This window comes from Periophthalmus magnuspinnatus, chromosome 9, assembly GCF_009829125.3.
Source record: "Periophthalmus magnuspinnatus isolate fPerMag1 chromosome 9, fPerMag1.2.pri, whole genome shotgun sequence".
Classification (NCBI taxonomy): domain Eukaryota; kingdom Metazoa; phylum Chordata; class Actinopteri; order Gobiiformes; family Gobiidae; genus Periophthalmus; species Periophthalmus magnuspinnatus.
In genome coordinates this window covers 34,829,996-34,854,483 of record NC_047134.1, presented here as the reverse complement: position 1 = coordinate 34,854,483, position 24,488 = coordinate 34,829,996, and positions in this window count along the sequence as shown.

Here is a 24,488-nt window from a genome sequence, read left to right as displayed (position 1 = left end):
TGTGGATCAGACCTGGACGACGCAGGATTACACAGACATTTTCCCCCATCACAGCCAAAGCCAAATCAGAAAATGTCAAACACAAAATCTGCAAAAACTAAATAACATCTTAACATGTTGTTTTATTATTAATATTTTTTATTGCATTTAACATTTGACAGCCCTCCCCTCTCACCCAGATGGACGCCACGTAAACACAGGAACAGAAAAAAGTAGTATAAAAGTAAAAGTATATATACATACACACATATAAATAAATAAATAAAAAAAAAATACATAAAGTAAAATACATAAAAATAAAAAAACAAATAAATAAAAAATATAATGAAAAATAAATCAATTTGTTAATAATAATAATAATAATAATAATAATAATAATAATAATAATAATAATAATAGTAGTAGTAGCTAAGTATGGTGAGCAAAAACACAAACCACACAGAATATGCAATAAAAAATAAATAAATTAAAAATAACAGTAGTAAAAAAAAAAAAAGAATAAATAAATAATAAATTTGCACCTTTTCTCTGGCTCTCTGTTGGTCTCCATCCGCCTCCTCAACGCCAAACATCATCACTGATAATATTTAAAATAAAGTCACGCTCCAGAGCTGATGTTGTTTCTGCTCATTATAAACTTCTGTTATATTAGTTTTCATTACACTTAATTGTTGCGAGTTTATATTGTCAAGTTTATAGTGTATTATATATTTTATTATAGAAATAACTGTTATTTTCTTCACAGTTATTACTTTATTATTGCTTTTATTTCCAGTCTGGAGTTGGACTTACCACATGTGAAAGGTCAGAGGTCAAAGAGGCGCCTCCATAGATCGTTGCTCAGGTCCATCTTATGTTTTACAGCACACGTTTGATTCTTTAAATGAGAAATATCTTGTAGAAGTCGTTTAAATATCCCAAATGTAGTAGGATTGTGTACATTCCTGCTGTAACATGTTTGTGAAAGTGCGCAGCCAGGGGGAGCCCTCCCACCAACGCAGACCGCCGCCGCCAATGTGTCGATGAGCCCCTGACACGTGTTACAGGCCTGACGCAAAATGTCACCTGCTCCCGTCTGGCCTCGGCGGGGGTCCACGCTCATGTCCCACGCCTCAGTGAGCCGCAGCAGGACATCCACCAGCCTCAGTCACATACGTGTCCTCCTGGTCTCCATACATTTAGTTTGCACCTCACAGCGGGAAACTATTTACCATAAACACGTTTTTTTTGTGCGTTTTTTTCCTTTGTGTTGCGTTGATTGCTGCGTTGTTGATGTGCAAACACTTACTATCCGTCCTTATCTCTCATTTGTTTACTCGTTTTCTGGCGATGCGGAGCGCTATCTCACTGATGACAGACGCCTGATGCAATAAAAAAAAATCAAGCGAAGCAATCAAGTCGGCTCATTGAAATCGAATGTTATCTGCCGCCGATTCTCATCTCGTTTGTCAACAAATAAATGACCTGACTATCTCCGTCTCGAGTATTCAAATGGAGCTGCGGAGCGTGTGTACAGCGAGCGCGTGCCGTTGTTGCTCTTATCACCTGAACTGAACAAAACGCAGCCTCCTCGTTCATTGTTCGTGTTGTTGTGTTTTATTAAGCTAGCTAACGCCGTGTAGCGCGCGGCGGGCTGGAGACGAGGAGGCATCGGCGTCGACAGGTGGACGGCGAGGGTTTGAAAACAGCCCGCGGCTCAGAGGAGATTCGTGACAGCGGACCCCACCTGTCCATCTTCCACGCTTCGCTCGCTCATTACCCACAATCCTACACAGCGCGGTTGTGTTCACGTGACATAACGCTCTAAACTGTCAGGAGAGTTTAAAATAGAGATGGAGACGGGGGAAATGTATATGGATGAATGTGGAGGTGAAATGCAGATGTTTGTTTCTTTCAAGTGCAGTATCTGGATTATATAACTTTACTTTTGCAAATAACAAAATAAACCCCCATCCACATACGTAAAATAAATAAAAATCACAGACCAGCGGCCAAACAGAAATGGGACAGACATATAAAAAAAATTATAAAAATCATCATCATCATTATTATTATTAGGCTGAAATGCAGATGTTTGTTTCTTTCAAGTGAACTAAACTTATGACTTTTCTTTTACAAATAACAAAATAACTGGCTCCAGGGTGGGGCCCCGGTAACGCCAGTCCGGGCGACGTAGCTTTCCTTGTTGTTTGTCTCTTCATGTTGGGCTTCTGACCCGCTCTTAGTCAGACCCGTCTCCCAGGACCTGTTTGCCATGGGTGACCCTCCCAGGGGCATGAAGCCCCCGACAGCAGAGCTCCCAGGATCATTCAGGCTCAAACCTCCACCACGTTAAGGTGGCGGTTTGGGGAGGGGAAATGTATTATTATTATTATTTAAAAGCTGCATAATAATAAACACAATAATAATGGAGAGGAGGGGGAGGAGGGGGTTACTCAACAGCAGTGGTTATGGGTTTCTCAAATAAATAAATATTATAAACTGTATTTTCTAAATCTCATTTTAATCTGTACAGGACATCATGTTTTTTATCCACTGTGCCTGGGAGGCAGATGCAGAGTGTTTCCACTTAAGTAACAGAGGCCAAAAAAAACCAAAAACACAAGTTTTAGTTTGGAGTTTGGTGATGTTTGGGTCCTGGGTCAGTCCAAAAATGGCACAGAGTGTATCTGGTTTAATTTGATAAAGCAGGACTTCAGTTATAGTCTGAAAAACAGAGCCAGGAATGAACTAACGAGGGACAAGGCCAGTGCAGGTGGAACAATGTGCCAGGAGGGGGCGCCGAGACACTTTCCACAGGGTAAAGGGTAAAAGCGTACGAGTTTAACCTTAGACAAATGCACTCTGGAACATTTTAAACTGAATTAGCACATGACGAGCGCAGTGATCCGGATCTAAATCTTGTTCCATTTGGATCTAAATGGCCAACACTGGAAATGAAGTTATACAAAGACAAAACATCCTCAGACGTGGGTTTGACCGAGAGCTCGTCAGGGTCATCTAGAGGTTTGTGAGGGAACTGCGCCGCCTCTCTCTGCATGAAATGTCTGACCTGTAAAAAACAAAATAAAAAAGTCCGGAGGCAAATCCAAATGTTGATGATGTTTGAGAGAATCTTGCAAACCGTCCGTCCAAATATCAACTGGGAGAACATTTTAAACCCTTTTGTGCCAAGTATGAAATACCCCATCTGTCAGAGACGGGGTGAACAGGTCATGAGCCGCAATTACGGCAGACGGACTGAAGATGTTTGACCTGATGTATGCAGGGGCGGCGCTAGGGGGGGCTTTAGGGGGCCTCTTTTCATAGAACATCCGATCTTAACAACTTAAAAGATTCCATATTAGCTTTTATAAATCGCTACAGGGGCTAACCACATTTGAACTGGTTTAAAACAGCAACATTGAAGATCTTGAAGACTTAGCTCCTCCAACCAAAAATGTCCTACACCGCCCCTGGATTTATGGTCACTACAGCATCTTTGTGATTCAGGGTCACTCCAACAAAACAAAAACGGAAGTAGAGAAATGACAGTTGAGTCAAGAAACAGTCAGTCAACGCTGTTTTAAAAGGTGGTGGAGTAAATCACAAAACGCATCAGGTCCAACAAATGTCGTGTTTCTGTTTGGTTATTTCTGTGGGTCAAGGGTAGAGACATAGGCGCATGAAGTCCGTCTGATTTTTGGAGTTGGAAGGTTTTGATTCAGCTCAGAGGAAACAGAGACAGTGTTCAATAATAACAAGAGCAGCAGGATGTGGTGCCCGTGTAACATATTCTGACAAAAGTATGAAAAAAGTATCTAGAATATTTACAAAGTGCATGGTTCAGTTTGATAAGCGCTGAAGAAGAAATCTGGCCTGTACGAGACATTCAGTTTCAGTATTTGACATGGTGCAGAACTCGGAGCAAGTTTCCAGTGTTTATTTACAGTAACGTGAAACAACAGGTAAATGATGGAAGAACAGACAAAGAGCAGGGAGCGGGGTCCAGGGATACGACGCGGAACGCAGGAACGACGACAGGGAGTGGCCAATACCGGAGCGGAAAGGCAGGACCCGGAACGGAGCCAGAGACGAAGGAGCGGGGACGGTCCAGGGAGTAGGAATCAGAGCGGCGAGCGAGGTGCAAGCAAGGGTCCAGGGCGTGACGTAGAGGTGAAGACAAAGAGCAGACAATACCAGAGCGGGGAGGCGGGGTCAGGAACGGAGCCAGAGACGAAGGAGCAGGGACGGTCCAGAGAGCAGGAATCTGGGATGGGGTTCAGGTGCGCGCGGGAGGAGCCAGGAACTCCGCCCAGCTCCAGACTCAGGCAGGTGAGAGAGGGGGAAGGAGCACACAAGAGGCAGAACAAGGAACAGAAACACGTGGATTATGACATAAATAAATCAATCCTAGATGTACATCACAATGACATCGTGACAAATTCACAGTCACAAACATCAAGCTGTCCAGGAAGTAGCAGCAATAACTGGGTCAAATTTAAGAGATTGTGAGCGAACATTTAAATAATCTGCCCCATCCACAGTTAAAACAGAAGCAGAATGAGCCAAAACAATTAAATAACGTTAGCTTCCACGTTAGCTGGAGGCATTTGCAAGTTGAGTGGCACAAACTCAGACATATAAACATATAAAACAGGAACCGAAATGTTTAGGAAATGTTCAGGAGTTAAGTCTGTACCTGCAGCTGTTCTCCACGTCTGTTTATCCCGACGCACGAGGTCACACGTCTGCACGGGTTAGCTTACACGCACAGGTTTTTATTATTGTACGCAGAGTCTAAAATGTAGATAATCGTTATATTAATAAATGAGGTTTTATCGACTCTTTTTACCATAAAAGTTGAAATATAATTCAATTGAGTGATTATAATCGATGGCCTAATTGATCATTGGCTACATTCGCTGGGTAATTGCTGTTATCAACGCCGCACGCAAAGCTATCGTCTAATTAGGCTGTTAGCATAATCCTCCTCTGACAGCGCCGTGTAATAATCCCAGACATGTGACACGACAGCGCGGAGAGACAGCTGTAAAAATAGGAGGGAGTTTTGTCAAAACAAGCAGAGGCGGAAAACTGAATTTCTGGGCTTTGTCATAACAAGATTCATCCCCCAAAAAAACGGGATAATTTGGAAACTCAATAAGACACAGGAATTGTCATTTTAATAATTCCACTTTCAACACAGAAATGGGAATACCTGTCAGAGCGCTAAAACAATGCCACGGGATTCTGGAAGGATTATTTTGAAGTATAAAAACAATCTCTGGGGTATTAATTATGTGTTTGCTGCTTTAAAGTCGTGTGAACTTAATTTTAATGACAGCTGTGAACGCCGGCGGTGCGGTGTATCGGCGTAATACGAGAAACTTCTGGACATGTGAAGATAACCACAGCTATTTCTGCTCATAATGACGCCAACTCGGGATAGAAATTTAGGAAAAAGGTCAACGTGGGGCTTCTGTGACTCATAACAGTGCAGCTCTAAATGGCGTGGGGTTTGTGCGTGTGTGTTTTAGAACGACATGACCAATTATTCTGAAGAAACGCAAACCAGACGTCAGCATTTCAAACCCGTTCTGCCGTTGTGCTCTTGAACAAGACACTTCACGCGGCGTTAAAGGTCCTGTGTTACGCAAACTTGACTTTTGTGAGGTTTAAACTGTGGCGTAATGTCGTTTCCTCCGCAAAAACAGACCTGGAGTTGTGTTTTGTTTCATTATTATTAGTCTGTTTACATCTACAAACCTCAAAATGCGACGTTCCACCTTGTGATGTCATGAAGTGGGAGGTTTTTTTTTTAGTTAATACCTACCTTTTACCTTCTGTTTAGTAAAGACTGACAATTCTAAATGATTCTAGTGAAGGTGTGTGGAGTTTAAAAACACAGTGGAGCACTTCCTGTATCACCACATGATGACATCACAAGGTGGAACAGAGCGTTTTCTGTTTGAGAGAAGCCTAAATGTGCAGGATTTGTGTGTTAAACGTGTGAGAATGAAACAAAACACAACTCCAGGTTTGTTTGTGACGAGGAAACGAGATTAGAACATGTGCCCTTTTAAAATTTGGATTGTTTGAGCTGAGTTGAGTTGAAAATATCTGGATTAAACTCTTTAAACGTAATAATTAATAATAACCTTTTCGCTATTGTTGGTACATAAATGCGTTATTTTAAAGGTGTTGGTGCTTTGCCCGTAATGTCCCAGTGTGGCATTAAACATACCGTAGTTTCTGGATTAAAAGTCGCTCTGGAGTATAAGTCACACCAGCGAAAATACAAAATAATGAAGAAAAAAACATATATGTCGCATTTTTGGGGGAAATTTATTTAACAAAACCCGAGTTCAAGAACAGACATTTTATCTTTAAAGGTAAATCATAATAATACCAGTGTTTTCTGCTTGAACGCCCCCTGCAGGTGTAATCTTGTGAGTGCAGTTTGGGTCGGATACACAGAGATGCGTGATACCCTCTTTAATCGACTACAGCCCTAAATGTTTCCACTAAACATCTGTGAGCCACAACAATAATCTAAACTAAAAGACTAAAAGTATTTAAACTAGATTCACATTTGAGTATCAAGTATCAGAACTGAAGTACAACTGAAATGGATTTAAGGTTTTATATCAGAGCTAAAATAAGGCCACACGGTGAAATTAAATACATTCCTATTACCGTATTTTCAGGACTATAAGTCGCTCTGGAGTATAAGTTGCACCAGCCAAAAAACGCAAAATAATGAAGGAAAAAACATATATAAGTCGCATTTTTGGGCAAATTTATTTTACAAAATCCAAGACCAAGAACAGACATTTTATCTTTAAAGTCAATTTATAATAAGAAGAATTAAATAGAGAACAGCAGTGTCTATTAACAGTGTTTATACATTTTTGTGAGATTCTGCTAAAACATAGAGATAAAATTGGACAGGAAGTTGTGACGCTAACAGGAAGTTGTGATGCTAACAGGAAGTTGTGACACTAACAGGAAGTTGTGACACTAACAGGAAGTAGACCAAGAACAGACATTTTATCTTTAAAGTCAAGTTCTAATAATAATAATAAAATGTGGACCAACAGGCAGAATATCAGTACATCACGCTAACGCTAACGCTAACGTAACACATTTATATTTATTCAGCTCCATGAAGCACAGACAGAACTGAACACGTGTCTGGTTTGTTAACGTAAGATATTAACAGTTAATCAGATAAATAAAGCAGAAAAAACAACAAGTTTACTCTGGATCTCACTCCAAATCAATAAATCCACTGAATTCTTCGTCGTCGGTGTCGCTCCTGAACAGATCCACGCGGTTATCACACTAGTAAAAGCCTAGAGCGCCCTCGTGTGGTCGTCACTGTGACAATAACGAAGACGAGAAATTATATATTGTAATAATTTCACATATAAGACGCATCTGAGTATAAGTCGCACCCCCCAAACTATGAAAAAACGACACTTATAGTCCGGAAAATACAGTATCTAACATATGAATGGACTTATTTTTCCAAACCTCAGACCTGGAATTTCCCCTTGAAACATTCCACGCAAAGCAATAACACCCAAGTAGACCAGAAAAGACCTGAAAAGTCCCATAGTGTGTCTTTAAAAGTCTCTGTAGGTGAATCTAAACCAGCACACACAGCTCGGATTAAGTTCTATGCACATTCGCCGTGTGTCCGATGTCCGGGAGGCTCCGCTGTGCCCTGATCTCACTTACTCTGCTGTTCCGACCTTGCGCTGAGGGTCAGTGTGAGGTGCACCGGGGGCAGAGCTGCTTTAGGGTGTTGTTTTTTAGTTGTAGACTTTCTCTGGCACCACAATCACCTGCTGCCAGTCTGTGGGTACTAGAACAGCCATTTTCCCCCCCGTGCGTCTCCACCTCCTCTTCTTCTACTCCCCAAATGAACTGCTGTGGCCTGGGGCGGCGGAGTGACTGTTTTGTGCGAGGTGGGGTGACCGCTGATTGCCTGAATACAAATGGGATGTGCTCGTTCAGCTAAATCAAGGCCGCGCGCTCGGGCTCCGGCGGTGAAGTGCTCGGGAGGCAGTCGAGCGATGTGCTGTCTCTGCCGCTCAACGCCGCGGCGCCGGACCCGACGCAACCTCGCGCCATGACCTTCAAACGGACCGATGTCGACGGAGTCCGCGCTGTCGGTCGTTACACAGTTTGATTCTGCGGTTATCACGAAGCAGCTCGGCGTTTAGTGCGTTCAGAAGAAGGAATGAAAATGTTACGGTTCTGATTCAAAAGGATTGATATTTTAAACATGTAGAAAAGAAGAAAAAGAAAAAGCTCAATGGGCCACGAGTCTCCAGTGAAGCGAAGGTCCATGAGGAAAGATCGAATAACAGGCAGGAAAAGTCTGAACATTTGAAAATCTAATAGTTCCAGAAGTAACTTGAGAAGCATGTTCCTTCACTTGTAACTGTCAAATAAAGATGAAATATGAAAATACTGTGGAGTCACTTTTATTTTTGGTATTTTGATGCTCCATAAGTTCAGACGTAATGATCTAATGCAGTGGTCTCTTTTCTCATGATCATTTTCTCATAATCAACCCCCCCAGTCTAATTTTAAAGGTGCACTATGTAACTTTTCCTGTTTCCATGGAGATGGTAGCACCAAATTTTGTCCCCAGAGTATAAATCGTCTTGCTGGGCCACACTACATGTCTGATGAAAAACTGCACATGACAAGAGTTAATAAAGCCCCCCCCCCCCAGTTTAATGCCACAATGTGGGACATTCTAGACAAAGTAATAACATTTCTATGGAGACAAGCAGGTGGTGGACCTTCACCAGAAAGGTCCACAGTAGAGCTTTAAATAAAAGGCCTCAGGTCTGATGTTACAAGATCATTTTCTTAAACACAGAACAAACTGAGACACATTTGAGAGGTTTGTCTCTGAGGCCCGTGGTCCAGTTTTGGGCCGTGGCCCGGTGTTTGAGGCCCGTGGTCCAGTTTTGGGCCGGGGCCTGGTGTTTGGGGACGTCTACTGTAACAAATATGACATTTTTAAAATGCTCACAGTGACATATTTCACCTCAGTCACTCCCAAGAGCCTGAGGTTTTAATTAATGCCGATGCTTACAAACTTTAAGGTCAGTACTTAATTGACTTTGATTAAAGTTTTCGCTCGTGTTTTAAAGCGGCGTCTTTGGAGTCGATTGAACATCTCGGTCTGGGCCTTTTCCAACTTTGACTAAAGACACAAACCACTCGTGAGTGTTTTGGCTTGAATCCTTTACGTTTACTCTGACATATTGACAACGTTGCATTAACAATCCGCCCTCTGCGTCAAACTGAATGAGCAGCTGGACAGTGTGGAGCGTCTGAATAAAACATCACACAGTCTGTCCACGGGTGGAGAAAAGCAGCGAGGAGCAGCGTAGAACAGGACATTTTTATGAATATAGATGTCAGCTGTTCTGATGTCTCTAAAGATAGACCCGAGAATAAATTATGCTCTAGTACGTTACAGACGCCACGCTCTTTTTGCATAACTCAGCACATTGTGATTTTTCTGAATATTAGTTTGCATAATAAACACACACAGCACAAATATATGGTCCAATCCGTTTGTGAGCGACTGCACGTCCACGGACACATGATAAGACACATATTTCATCAGAGGCGGCGTCGCTGATGTGTTTTATTGAACAAACACTCACTGCTGATCAATGACAGAGATCAGTCTGGATTACACGTATCAGAAATGACTCTGCACAGACTCAGGGGACGCACATGTTTACTTCAATGACAGTTCGACGTGTGATTAACTGACACGCTTTTTATTTATTTAACTATAGAATGTGATTGTATGTGTGTGTTTAGTGTAAAAAGAAGCCAGAGCGCACAGAGAAACAAGGAAAACTCCAGACAGGCCCCACCACGTCTGGGAATCAGAGCAAAGGAAGTTTATTTGTACAGCACAGAGTCATTCAAAGTGTTTTACAGAATAAGAAAAACATTAAAATCACAACACAACAAGTCAAAACATAAATCGTCATCATAAAATTAGAATTAAAAGAGAAGAGGCAGAAAAAAAACAAAAACTGTCAGTCACAGCAGATAAACAGAGAACTGTGTCACATGTTCAGGAAGCTGCATAAAACTAAAACACTGACTCCCCATGTTTAGTCCTGGTTTAGTCCTGGTTTAGTCCTGGTTTAGTCCTGGTTTAGTCCTGGTTTAGTCCTGGTTTAGTCCCGGTTTAGTCCTGGTTTAGTCCCGGTTTAGTCCCGGTTTAGTCCTGGTTTAGAGAGAGACTGGAGGTGACTGTTGACACTTCCTCTCTGTTTCTGTTTCTGTTTCTGTTTCTGTTTCCAAACACGATTTGACTTGAGTCTTGTCCGAGTTTATGAACCTGGAACCCTCTCGCTGTGAGTCTAAAGTGCTAAGAACTGCTCCAGGACAGTTATTAATGGAACCAACATCACATTTATCTTAAGTATAAACTGTACGGTAAAAATAATCCCATTGAAGAATATTAAAATGATTTGTTTTTGCACATAAGCAGCTGTGTGAAAGTCAAATCCGACCATTACACCTTTCATGAAGTAGATTTGAAACGCACATATACTGTCCTAAAAGTGTCAAAACACCTGATTACACCTGAGAACTGGCGTGTGTGTGTGAGGGTCAATAACGCCCCGAGAGGTTTGAGGATCTTGGCTCAAACGTCATGGTCCATCTGAACTTCTGAGAGACGCATTTTGGTTTAAAGACGGATAAAAATGGACAACAGCGACTCGAGGACAGCCCTGATATGTCGGACTACTGAAAAACACATCACTTTGTAACTTTCTAGCAGGTGAACTATGACCTTTGACCTTCTATAGCTGCTATTAGTAATGATCTACGTCCAAATATACCACGAAAATAGAGGATTATCAATGTGAACTTTGGTAAAACGTAAGAATTTGTATCTGGCAACAAATCGTGTAAAGTCTAATTTGATTCTGCACATTTCTAACGCAGCAATATTTAAATGTGTTTTTGTTTTATTCCTTTGTGTAACCATTTATTCCAAAGCTCAAAACGCTCTGTCCCACCTCGTGATGTCATGAAGTGGTAGTTTTTTCAAGCGAACAGCTCTTTTTACCTTTTTGTGGAGCACTTCCTGTATCACCACATGACATCACAAGGTGGAACAGAGTGTTTCTGAGAGAAGAACACAGCTTTAATCTGCAGGGTTTGTGCGTTAAACGTGTGAATGAAACACAAAAACACAACTCCGCGTCTGTTTTTGATGATGAAACGTTATAAAATCGATGAGAAACCAGCGTAAAAACGGGCTCTTTAAGGTTTCCTCAGACTCATTTTTCTTTTTCTATTCAGACATTTATATTATTCATGAAACGTCGTTGATAGAACAGGTCTTTACCACCCAAAACAAATCTGTTATATACGGATTTGAGAAAAAAATGTTGTTTATTCTTTTTGGCGATAAAAAGGTGTGTCTATCGTTTTTCATTTCAGATCCTTAGACAAATCGTCTCCGTTCCAGTAAAAACTCCTTCCAAAGCAATTAGAATTCATCCTGGGAGGTCATCGAATAAATGACTCCATAGTTCATTTATATGAGCGGATATAACAATAACACCATGCCTTAGCCAATGTTATTACGGCTATTCGTTTTTTATTATTGAAGGTGCTATTATATTGTTGCAGAGTTGTGCTTAATAAATCTTGATTTGATTTCTAGGTATCTGTCACCGGGAGACGTGAATTAATAAATTAATCTATGCAAATGCGTCCACACAAACGCTCTGCGGGGCGAAACGGAACAAACCGACAGTGTGCTGCGGTACAGAGGCCCAGTCGATTCACTCTTTGGATCTAAATGTGAAGGAAAAGAGAGATCGAAGTGACTTTGAACCAGAGTTGAGTGTCGGGGCAAAGGGAGCGGCAGCACAAAGGCCTGTAAAGACTCAAGAGGTAAACAGGAACCCGAGTGTTTGAGGATCACATCAGAACACGTCGTTTAACGCTGGAAATCTGCGCGCAACAGTTTGGGATCCATAAGAAATACATTAATTACATCATTTTATATCCAAATGCATCTCAGGAAAACAACGTGCAAAGTGTGACGTCGACTGGACATGAATCGCAGTTTCATTTAAATGTAAAACAGTTCACATAATCCTAACCACGGGGAACATCGGCCCGTTCGTTCGGAGAGATAACATGAGTTAACATCACTATCAAACCATTTCACTGTTAAATCGCTTCCTGCTGTTTACAGAACCAACACAAACAGTAAAACGATCGCTGTTCTGTGAAAATGCGTCGCGTTTTGGTGCCCGTCGCTGAGGTTTTATCAAACAAAGATGTGCAGAGGTTTAAAATCCATCTGACGATACGGACGCCATTTTGTTGAAGTAAATCTGATGCAGGGTTTGCAGCGCTGTGATTGGTCGACAGAAATGTGCTGGACAAAATAAAACCTCCAGAACAAAACCAAACTGAAGGAACAGCTCTGTGTGAAATGTGTCAGGAACGACTTCAAAAACTCCCACAATGCCTCTCCTGAACATTTAACACCAGATCACATGATTATATAAGGCCAAGGACGAGCCGCACTAGAACTGAGATGAACTTTTAGCTGTTTTTGCATCACAAAAATGGAATATACTTCGAGAAAAAGCAAAACTGGACACGTTGGTGACGATAACAAACTTTTATCCACACACCTGCTCCGGTTTGAAATGTTTTATATGGACTTTTTTGTTTGTTTTTCTGCTTGTATTGTATTTTAAACAGGGCGCCTATGAAAAAAGAGAGGCCAAGTGCTCTCATTGGGTTCCCAAGAAATAAAAATAAACCAAAAAATAAATAAAGAAAGGAAAAGGAATCACAGGGAACTAGAGAACATTGCAGATTTCTTTGCAATCAAAAAACAATGAGCCCTGACTTGACACAGAGACAAATCACTCTGGACATGTCAAGCGAGTAACTTAACTTGTTTTGTGGAAGATTATGTTCTTAAAATGCCATGTACAGCCTTAAAGTGACAAAAGAAAGTTGATTTTTGGTTTAAGCTCCACTTTAAGAGCCTCTACAGAAGCATCTTTCTCACCCAGCGAAGTGGAGCTCTGATGGAGGACTTGCCAGGCCGGTGAGCTTATGGTCTTATTTTAAACTCACTATTGATGCTTTCAGAAGACAAATGCTCTTTGTCTTGTCCTTGGGTGACTGGGAAGGCAGAGACGAGCTGGGGCTGATATGCAGAGGGCTGTTTGTGAGGACATGGTGCATCAGCTCTAGTTATGGAGACAGATGGACATTCCCAGTGTAATGGTGCAGAGACGCAGACAAGGCACGTTCACTCTCACAGTCTGAACGCTGACCCCTCCACCTCCGGGACCCGTCTGTTCTGCTGCGGGGGCATTTTTGTGGCGCCGTTTGCCCTGCGAGGGTCACGCCGATCAATACAAAACAGTTTACACAAATTACCCCGGACCCGAGATGAACTTTTCTCTGATGAACGTGGCATCTTTGAAACGGCAACTCCCCGATTACCTCATCCGGCAACTCGTACTTACACAAACATTTCAGCTATTTGTTCCACCTTTGCTGATCTTCCAGCTGATGTAATTGTGTTTATATCGGTAAGAGTAAAGTCAGCAGCCATAATGATCAGAGCTTTATATCGAGGTTAGTCAAACGAGGACTCCCCGCTGAGGTGAGAGTGTTCATCGTGTTCAAATTTGGATCACATCTAAGCCTTCAGCATCCTGGAAATATCAGTGATAATGAACGATGACAGCGGCTTATTCTTTTGTTCATAATAGTTCTATTTTTCGAATCTGAAAATTGTTAAGTAAATGGCACCAGAACTTTTCAAAGAGACTGCGACTTTCGGCAGACGAATCAAACCCGGATTATTTATGCTCTCACTCAAGGATTATGTTGAAAGTTACAGAAGTGATCGGCCGTGCTCAATCCCGTCGCTCTAACTGCTCTACTTTCCCCGTCTTTTACCTTCTTTTTTTGCATCTTGTTGCTGAATCGCGGTTTCCAAAGGACAGCCAGACGAGGAGGACTGACCTACGCTGAAGGCCGACCGCTTGTAAATAATCACACTTGTGTTGTCCTTCTGCTAGACTCCTGTTCATTCACTCCTGTGTGATTTACACAGTGCGGTGCTCAGACAGTCGGGGTTGTGCCTTTATCTCTACCTCGTCTCGCTAAATGAATTCCAAATGGCACCCTGCCCAGTTATTTGTCAGCACATTTGTTATCACTGACAACCACAATCCCCTTTAAACAAATATAAATCAGTGGGAAAAAACAATCGCTGAGCAAGACGTGGCATAACCTTTTTGAAATATCACACTGGCCATCGGTTCCCATTGCAGATCATCGTCGTTCCCCATGCGTTGAACATGAAAGTAATGGGCCATAAGTCGACGTGGGAAGTGTCTGGCTGTCCCTCTTAGTGAAGGGGGTAGCAGCAGATATGACAGGATAAGTACTATGTGGCTATCAGGCTGTAGGAGCTGGTTAAGGACCTCAATGACAACGCCGCTGCTAAAGTAATAAAAGTACTTCATTTTATGTCTCTACTTCCCATGACACAGGCGGACACGGGACAGCGGCGCACTTAGTATGCAGCAGACGGAGAACAGTGTACTGGCACATACCTGCAGGCCCCGAGAGGAGAGCATGTTAAAGAATAATGTGACACTTCATTTCATTAAAGAGCCCGAGTACATCAGACATGGAGGATATTCCACAGGGACAGTAGAGAGAGAGTCATCCACACCTCCAGGCCAGAGGGGGCAGGATATACATCACACTGCATATTCATGTTTCATTATGCAGAGCTTCTGCTGCAAAAGCAATAGTTTGAGAATTGCTTAGAGATGCTTCAAATGGTAAAGTATGAGCCCATGGGTTAAAAACAGCCGATGTAAGTCTCCAAACTATTTGGGAGAGCGTCTCAAATGTTCATTTGAAGATGACACACAGGACTGAAGTCTTTTCTTTTAGAAACCAGGGTAAATGGAAAAATTCAAAACTAAATTCTCAGTAGTATTATATCACACTCCATGAAAAGAGCTGTAGCAGAAACTGTCTATGTTGAAAATGTCAAAATACCAAAGGTTCTTCACCGCTCGATGAGACCGCCCTGGTTTTAAGTATGGAGCTAATGCAGGGCTGGTACCATGTGACCCCAGTTACCCAGAATGCATCTGTCACGAAACAAGTGCCCAATCAGAGCCAGACTGTGTTCAGCACTGGACTGGTGACATGATCCATAATGTGGACGGAAGAAAAGACTCCTGCATTAAAAATGTGAGAGTGATGGACGTGTGAGCAGGAGGCTGTGGAGGGGGAGGTGGAGGGGGGAGGTGGAGGGGGGAGGTGGAGGGGGAGGTGGAGGGTGATGTGGAGTGGGTGTATCTGTCTACACCTGTCTAAACATGTCAGTGTTTCAATATTTAATCATTTGTGTTGTACATTATTTTAAAAGTGAAACGTTGTAGAAGTTATGGCTTCAGTTTTGTTTCCTTCTTTTACAGCCACCTGTTTTCAACAAAAGAGTGTGTGAATAAAATCTGCAGGGTTAGTCAAATAGAAAAGATTTGAAATTAAAGGCGAGACAAAGCACTCCCGTTCCCAAAGCCTGAAGTCTCCTAAGGATGTTGCTGCGGTTTCTCTGACAGCCGCTGCTGACGCTCTCTGTGGGCTCAAGTCAAGTTAAAAATGTTAGTCTGGATAAAACAGCACGTCCAGCTTTGGAGAAACTGTAAAATCATGAACAATCACAGTCCAATTTGTCATGGATTTTACATCTATTAGAAGCACTTAAGCAGGAGTGTTCTGCTGATTCGACACTGGGGGTGACACAACACCGCTGCGCCGAGTCTGGGAAACAACAGCTGCAAAATTGAAGTGCAAAGAGTTGGACAGGTCAGTGCACACAAACAATACAAGCAAAAACAACTACAGAAAGGTTACGGGCATACATACTGCATTCAGATATATTTACTGACACATTCACACATCAATATTTCAGACCACACGCCTCACTCTGCTTCAGGGCTTTACTGACTGTCCGTGGGTTTAGAAAAGATGAAAAATCAGGACTATTTCCATAAAATAAAGTATGTGTTGAATGGGGAAACTCCTCAGACTCTTGCATAGAACAGAAACAGCTGAAACCCTCGAATAAAGTCATGAGACGTGTTTATTTTTTATTTGATCCGACTGGTGCTGATATTGTACTTCGCTGATGCAACACTGCACATTTCCCATCCAGCGTTTGCAATACTGTGCTTTCTTATTCCTTCAAGTTACAGAAACAGTAATGTACTTCTAGAATTCGCAGCAGTTCCTCTTTATAGTTTCTTTCCAGTGTGCGTATTGTAATTTGCATTGTCATTAGGTTACAAAAAAGCTAATTCAGTTCCCCAAACAACTTGTGTAAATGATGTTTTAGCTTAGCAGACTCTTACCGTATTTATTCAGCGATATAAAGTGGGATTTTGTAAAGACTAGGGAGATAGCACCTGTTTGTGCAGCTCTAAACTTGAGGAGGTGGAACTAATCCTCTCTGCCGTTCCGCGGGGACATCATTCAGCGCGAGACGGCGGCGACACGCGGGTGCATACAGAGCAGCGCGGCAGATAGCGGTCTGGAGGGCAGCTGCCACGCCGTTTGCTTTTGGGTGTTTGGGCCGCTCTTAAGACTCGCACTTTCCCCGGAGTTGCGTCAGACGAGCGATGGCAGCGCCTGATCAAACACGACGCCGCGCGAGGCTTTAGCGCGGCCTTGAAACGTCGACTATAGAAGAGTCTTATATAAGCGCCGCGTCTCTGCTGTACCCTGGCGCATCGTTATCAAAGAATTTGCATTGTGGCTGGTTAAACGTACGAAGGAGAGTGAAGCGGCGATTGACGGGACCACACTGACACGGACACAATTAGGGGTAATAACGTCTCGTAAAGTCAATGCCGTTTGCCAGCGCGAGACGACTCCATTGCCACGAGGCCTTTGATCATGTTTAACAAAAGAGACTTCGAGGTTCAACTTCTGGATGTTGCTACAGTCGAGCAAAACGGAGCTCAACTGCAATTCTCGGGTTTCAGAAGGAATTTTGCGATACAGTTTTTGTCTAGATTCAAATAAAAAAGAGAGAAAAAGCACAATATTGAACTTACAATATGTGTCTGAGTCATTCAGTTACACATTTAGAAAGAGATTTTTAAAAATAAGCCATTGAATGATTGTTATTTCATAAAAGAAGCTGGAGGATGTGTCTGGGGCGATGGAAGTCTGGGAGTCTTTCCTTAGACCGCTGCCCCCGTGACCTGGCCCCAGATAAGAGGCAGAAAATGGATGGATGGATAAAATAGGTCAACTGGACAAAATCGTCCAATTGAACTTTTCAAAAAGTCTGAGGGGAAAATGAAAGAGAAACCTGAGGAATCTTGAAGGTGGAAAAGACTGTGGCCTCTTCTAAATGTTCTGTCCATTCTAACTCTAACAATATTCACTCTTGGATTTTATTATTACACGAGGGTTTTACTTACGTTGTGTCGAGCAGTGAACCAACAAAATGACAGACGCGATAAAAATGTCAGGGTTTTGTCGAAGAATATTTTGTTTATCTGTGACTTTAAAGTGATGAACTATGTAACTTTGTGAAATTTAATCATATAAACAAAGGGACAAAAGTAATATAGGTGCTCGATAATCATCTGTACATTTTCATTGCATTAAATACCACAGACTCAGTGTATTTGCTCAGAGAATTATTGAAAAGTTAAGGCATCCATCGAGCACATGAGACAGACTTGACCTTGTCTAATGTGCAAGAAAACCCAGCTGACTCAGAGCTTTGTGTGAAATGTGGTGTTTGTGCATTCATGTATTCAGGACGAGCGCCGAGACGCACGGCTTTTTCTTTTTGCGTGTCTTTGTTCTGATCCTAAAAAATGTTGACAGAAAGAAGCAAATAAAACAAGATTCAGTTTTAAACTATTACAAAAATGAAACCAGATTCTTAAAAGTGGACAATGAGCAATGTAACTTTTTCTGCTCGACCCTTGTCATCAGAGGTATAATACTCCCTACAATGGAAGTACAGCCAGACTGGACTGCATTAGATCTCCTGTGTCAGGCCTCGTCTCTTCAAATCTTTATTCTACAACACTTGTCTTTACAGAATTGTTATAACTTTGTCTTAAATGCTGCAGGTGGCAGACGTAGAGTGACAGAAATATTATGGGTCAGACGTTGTTCATACAAAACTGCGAATTGGGAAAATAACTTTGAAATCATAATTCAGATTTAAAACAGAAGGTTCAGTAAGAGGACACGTGACGATTTTTAATGGACTACAATTAAGAATATAAAGAAGTAAATAAACAGTATAGAAGGCAAGGGTCATGTTGATTCTACATGTTTAGTTCTAGTTTAGTCCTGGTTTAGTCCTGGTTTAGTCCTGGTTTAGTCCTGGTTTAGTCCTGGTTTAGTTGTGTTAAGTACTTCCTGGTTCTAGTCCTGACCTGAGCAGCAGTGTTCTGGATGTTCTGGATGTTCTGGATGTTCTGGATGTTCTGGATGTTCTGGTCTGTGGCTCGTTTGTAGAGTCCAGTGATCAGGACGTTACAGTCGTCTAATCTACTGGACACAAACGCAGGATAAGTCTGAGTCTGGTTTGGACAGTTTACCTTTGATTTTTGATGTTTTTAGATGTAAAAATCTGCAGATGTCACTGATTTGATGTGTCTGTTAAAGTTCAAGTCTGAGTCCAGTATTACCTCTAGATTTCTGGCCTGAGTTGAAGGTTTTAGAGACACTGGAGGTGACGCTGACACTTTCTCTATGTTTCTGTGGCTAAAGACTGAGTTTATCTGGAGAAAGTTGTTTTTCCTCCACACACTGATCTGTTGATGCCGTGAATCCACTGGTCCAGATTCACCTGCTGCAGTGAGACATAGACCTGAGTGTCATCTGCAGAGTTGTGGTAGGACACATTATTGTTGCGTTAAACATTTATTCAACTCTGTTCAGAAGCAAATTTTTTATAACACCATGACACTGGGAATGGGCAGCTACTCCTCCAAAACTCTAGCCCCGAATATGCAAGTAAACGTGTCAACAGAAACTGGTCAGAACAGCAAGGTCTACTCTGAAAATAGTGTCAAACTTAGAAGTAAATGAAATAGACAGGTACACGAGGAGGTCTTGGTCTCAGGCTAGTTTCCACTGGCTGTGAGGCTTTTTAACCTCAATAAATCAGAAGCTTAACACTGCAGCAAGGCTCTGAGGTATTCCAACTGAGCCAGCGACAAATAAAGTGACTTTTGATCTGCTGCCTTCCTTACCTTTCACATCAGAAAAGTACTGTACTGCTGTTATGTAGAAGTCGAAAATACTGAGAATTCAAATATTTTCTGTTGTGCAAACTCTGAAAATCACGTTTTTTTTAAAATCCTGTCAGCTAAAATCCCTCTCTGACTTCAGGAACGTTTGTGGATTTCTGCGGAAGTTGTAACCCCTCGAGGGAAAGTCCCAAACGAGCTCTCCAAGCGAACACCGCTAACCAGGACTGGGTGACATTTCCCATGATCCTGTGCTGTTTTAACTCGTTTTCCTGCTCACAGATAACTATAAGCAAAAGAACACAGACGCCGCACTGCAGGCTCTCCAATATTTAAGTCATGTCGGCTAATTATGCACATTCCTGAGGCCGCACTCAATCAAATGCTCATTGAATTTCAAGTGAAGCAAAGACTTTCAGCAGAACTCAAAGATTTAGCCAACATGGATTGAAAAGAGTCATGTTTACCTTGAATAGATTATGTAGATGCGTCTGTCTGCTGTATTTTGTACCACTGTAAACCCTGATCTCGCTGATCCGACATTAAACAGAGAATGTTCTGACAGTGATTTGAACAGTGCGCAGTTATTTTTCTCTTAGTTTGAAGTTTGTGAGCTGCAAACTGAGATAATTCTGTGGGTTGGTTTGGTCCATGAATAGGTGGTTTATTTTAGTTTATTTTGATTAATAGTTAAAAGCCGTCATTTCATAATCAGCCCATGGGTTGAAGACTTGAAACTGGAGATATTTTTGGCATTTTTGGGGGTGATAATACAAGAGCAAGTGCTGATTAGTCACTCACTCAATATTAAAAATAAGAAGTATAACTGCAAAGAAGTGTAACGCCGGGTTTACACGAACTATAAGGCGGGTCCAATACGTAGTTATTGACACAGGTTCCTTCTGATCGTCTGTTACATCCATAGTCTGTAAATATAAAGGGGCTAACCACCACATTCCAAACAGGAAGTGATCAAGGGCGCACTTCCTGGCTCCAGTTCACTTTACATTAGAAAACTGTGGCTCCTCTCTCCATAACCGCTTCTGTCGGGCTCATTTTGGTCTTAAATGTTCATATTAACCCGCTCTAAATCATCCTCATATTTTTATTTCACTATTGTGTCTAGATATGAACATTAATAAGAGACAAATCAGCTGCCTTGTTTCCCTGAGGTCCGTTAGCGTTAGCAACAGGTTTGATTGACAGCGTTGCTAAGCGCTCGTCCCCTGTCAAATCAGTGGTGCGGGCAGGAAGGGGCATTAGCTTCAACTGAATCGCTCCAGATTGACTAAATGAGCTCGGTTTGACTGGAGCCGGACGCTGTCTTAGTCCGCTTACGCCAACTACAACAACTGCGGTGCTTATTTGCAAACCGACGTCGCTAAAGACCTGAAAGCTGCTCCAGATCGTTGTGGCATCCAGGAAAAAAAACTTTATACCGATTGTTTGTATAGACCCGCGTCTCACCCGGACCTGCACTCCGCTGAGGTCAATGTGGCCAGGAGCATTGATTTTAATGACTTTCCGTTGCACAAATCCCAAACCGCACCTTACTCTCCGTCAGTGTACACCTGGCGTAACACAGGCTAAACTTTTTAAACTGTTGTCTGTAATGGGTGAGCCAAATTACTCGTCTAATCGTGTTGTTCTAAACAGAGGGTAATTTCAAAGTTCAATAGCAGTACTTGTTTTGAACATTTGAAGTATTGTTGACTGCAATTTTGCTCGACACAATTAAAGTCTAGGCCTATACAAATTAACGTCAGCTCCTTTGTTGATTGTATTTGGACTTCTAACAAGGGCCGCGCGGAGATAGCTGGGTGTTTTTCATTAAGTCTGCTCCTGAAATGGCAACAGAGGGCTGAGTCTTTAACACTTGGCCCACGTAATTGACTGGAAAGAAGGCCAATGTTTTAGGATTGGTCCCTGCCCCTTTGGACCAAGTATGTCGCTCTGCTGTGTAATTAAGTAACACTGATGGCCAATTTAATGACTTCCTCCCAGTGCTCGATATATTGACATTCAGTTTGGCGAGCAGGATTTGCCTACGTGTGATGTGCTTGTCAATCCCACCGGGGCCTATAACGATGGAACTGGCTGAGAGTTTGGAGCGAAATATGTGAAGATGTCCAGTCGTTGAGCAGATTATTTTAAGATTGCCTGAAGATTTGTATTTGAGCGTCTACAGAGAATGAGCGTAGTGATGTTCGCTTGTAGCACTGGGGCTGTGTCTGTCTGGGAAAAGCATTTAGCTCAGCCATTACTGTTTGTCTCCATGCTCTTTGTCTGTCTTTCTATTTGCAATGACATTCTGGAGTTAGTTTTCTAAGAACGCGGCCCCAAGGACTTTGCAATCGCGTCTAATTTACGTATGTATATTTGTGCTTTACCATCTTCTCAAGACTCAAGACAATGCCGAGCCATTTATTCAGCATTTCTGCTCCTCGACGACTGCATAAGAACTGTCTTATACACACAGGCGAGTAGAACAAAGCGTCTTACTGAAGGACACAATAGCGGTATGCGTTAGCGATAGCGCGGCTTAAATTACCAACCTCTGCGTTAGTGGGTAAATACCTCTGTTTAAACTAGTCTACCGCCGATTTTGGGTTAGAATTTCAACACAGGATGAAAACCACACGCTTTAGTAGTGGTCGAACAGCAAAATAACAATTTAACAGCCTGACCTTTCATTATAATGTGTCAATAACGCATCGTCTTGGCGAAGTTTAGTGTCTATACACCTCCACAGGAATGAACTCTTGATGTATTCTCCAACTATATAAAAACTACTGTGAGCACATTAAGATTTCCACTCTAAAATGGCCTTTCTTTCTTCCGGCCTCTTTGGGGAGTCTAGGTGCCATTCGCAACTTATTATGAGACCGGATCCTTTTCATTGGCCACGTTGGCACCTGTGATTTCTAACTCCCCCGCTTCCTTCTCTTTCACACACTTTCACACTGTATCAGGCACAACATGCTTCCTTATAGCATATTGCGGCTCTGTCTATATCTGGAGCTCTTCCATAAGCTATTTAAAGACAAAAGAAGACGTACGCTTTAAACACAGTAGTGCAACACAGATGATGTACGTCGTGAAGAAGGTCAAATGCAAAACGTTCAATCAGGTAACCCTTGGGTGCTGAGCGAGTGCTGCTTTCAGATGTAACACCACTGTGTCCGATAATTGCTGTCAGACAAACACTAGCGCTAAGGCAGCAAAAATAAAACTGGAACTTTATGAACCCGTTTGAACTTATCCATTTTTAGCTAATGGTAAGTTCAAAATGGTCGTTTCAGTTACAGATGGACACCATTTCCTTTGCAAACTGAGGCTGTTAAAAGTTGCCGTAGTTGTTTGGAGATTGCGATCTTCAACGTCTCTCGAAAGAAAGAACAAACAGTGGCTTTAAGTATCATCACTGTGCACTAAAACTTGGTCCAACATTGCGAAACAGATAAATGTGAAACGAGTGAGTGACAGGAATAGTGTGTTAGTTTGTTGAGTTAATTATTTATGTCAAAGTGGACCACAAAACTACAGGAGTCTCAAAATCTCTATTTCTCACCTGCAGTTTCTTAAATTTAATACACCTCGAAGCCTCTTAACATGTTCATTATCATAACGTTCACTTAAGTTATTACCACATTTTCAGGACAATAAGTCACACTTTTTTCCATAAAAAGGTGCAACTTAGACTCAGATGCTACTTATATGTGAAAAATATGTGTTTTTTCTTCATTATTCTGCATTTTTTGGCTGGTGCGACTTATACTCCAGAAAATAAAGTAATTCATCTATTCACGAGCATCTATTTTGAGCGATTCCTTAGTGTGAACCGATAGAACCGGATCTCAGTTTTCTTTCAAATTTGTAGCCGAATCTTTTTCTTTCAAAATCAGAACAGAAGCAGAGAAGGCAACACAAGTGAGAGATTTGTGCACAAAAATAAAACAAAAAAACATATTTGGCATCATATTAACAGTTTTTAAATTAGAATTATTGTAGTGCAACATTTTATTTAGATTGAGGATAATTCCCAAGAGTAAACTCACTCCCACTCTCAGTTTGAACCATTTTAAAAACACGTCTGAACCTTGACCGTTTCTCTCTGCCATTAGTTTGTTATTAAATTGACTTATATTAACTTTGTCATATAGATACATAGAAAAAGAGCCAGTCTTTGAACGGCTCTTTGAAAAGATTCGGATCCCATAAAGGAGCCGAAAGTCCCATCACTAGGGGCGTGTTCTCAAAAGGTGTCACTGAAAAACCTGGTGTATAGAGTTTAAATCGACTCACATAAATATTGAACTGTGTCTCCCAAAATCTGCAGATAAAAGATACAAAGCTAATGCTAACATCTTTAAAAAGTTCTGTTCGAATGTTTTTCTGGTGGTAAATCCAACCCTTTGTCCCCCATGGAGTTTATTGTAACATATTAGACAAAATAGACAATTTGAATCTTTCACATAAGCTCAAGTTTACAGTGTTTTTTTGTTTTTTTTTTGGTGTTGTGGAGACCTTTTCTCACCAGTGATGCCTTTTCATGTGACGCTAAAAGATGACACCCAGATTTCTTTGTTGTTTTTTTCATGAAAGCTTTAAAATGTGAATATAAACAGCGGGGGAGGTTTTGTGACAGCGAGAAATGAGTTGGGGCAAACTAGGTGAACACATTGTGGACACTTTTTTATTATCTTTTATCGTGAAAGGTCCATCGACTGTAGATATAAATGCACATAGCTAACCTGCTAACCGCTACGTTCCGAATGGGCACGCTTCCAGCTCCATTGTCTTTGGCTCCAAATCACTTTACATCTCCGTAAACGCTGCTGTCAGACTCATCATTTTGGTCTTAAAATGTCGGTACTGACCTGCGCTACATGATTCTGACATTTTTTATTCATCTTAACTCTTAATAAAAGGCAAATCAGGCGCCTCCTTTCCCCAGGGTCACTTCCTCTAGCGTTAGCAACAGGTTTGATTGACAGCTAAACCAGCACACAAACCACATTCTCGCTCTGGATTGGCTCTTTGGTCGCTATGACACTCGTGGACGGAATTCCTAATATGGAAATCGTCTGTAATTTAGCCGCTATAACTGCTAGCCTTCGATGAGCTTCATTTGGAGCT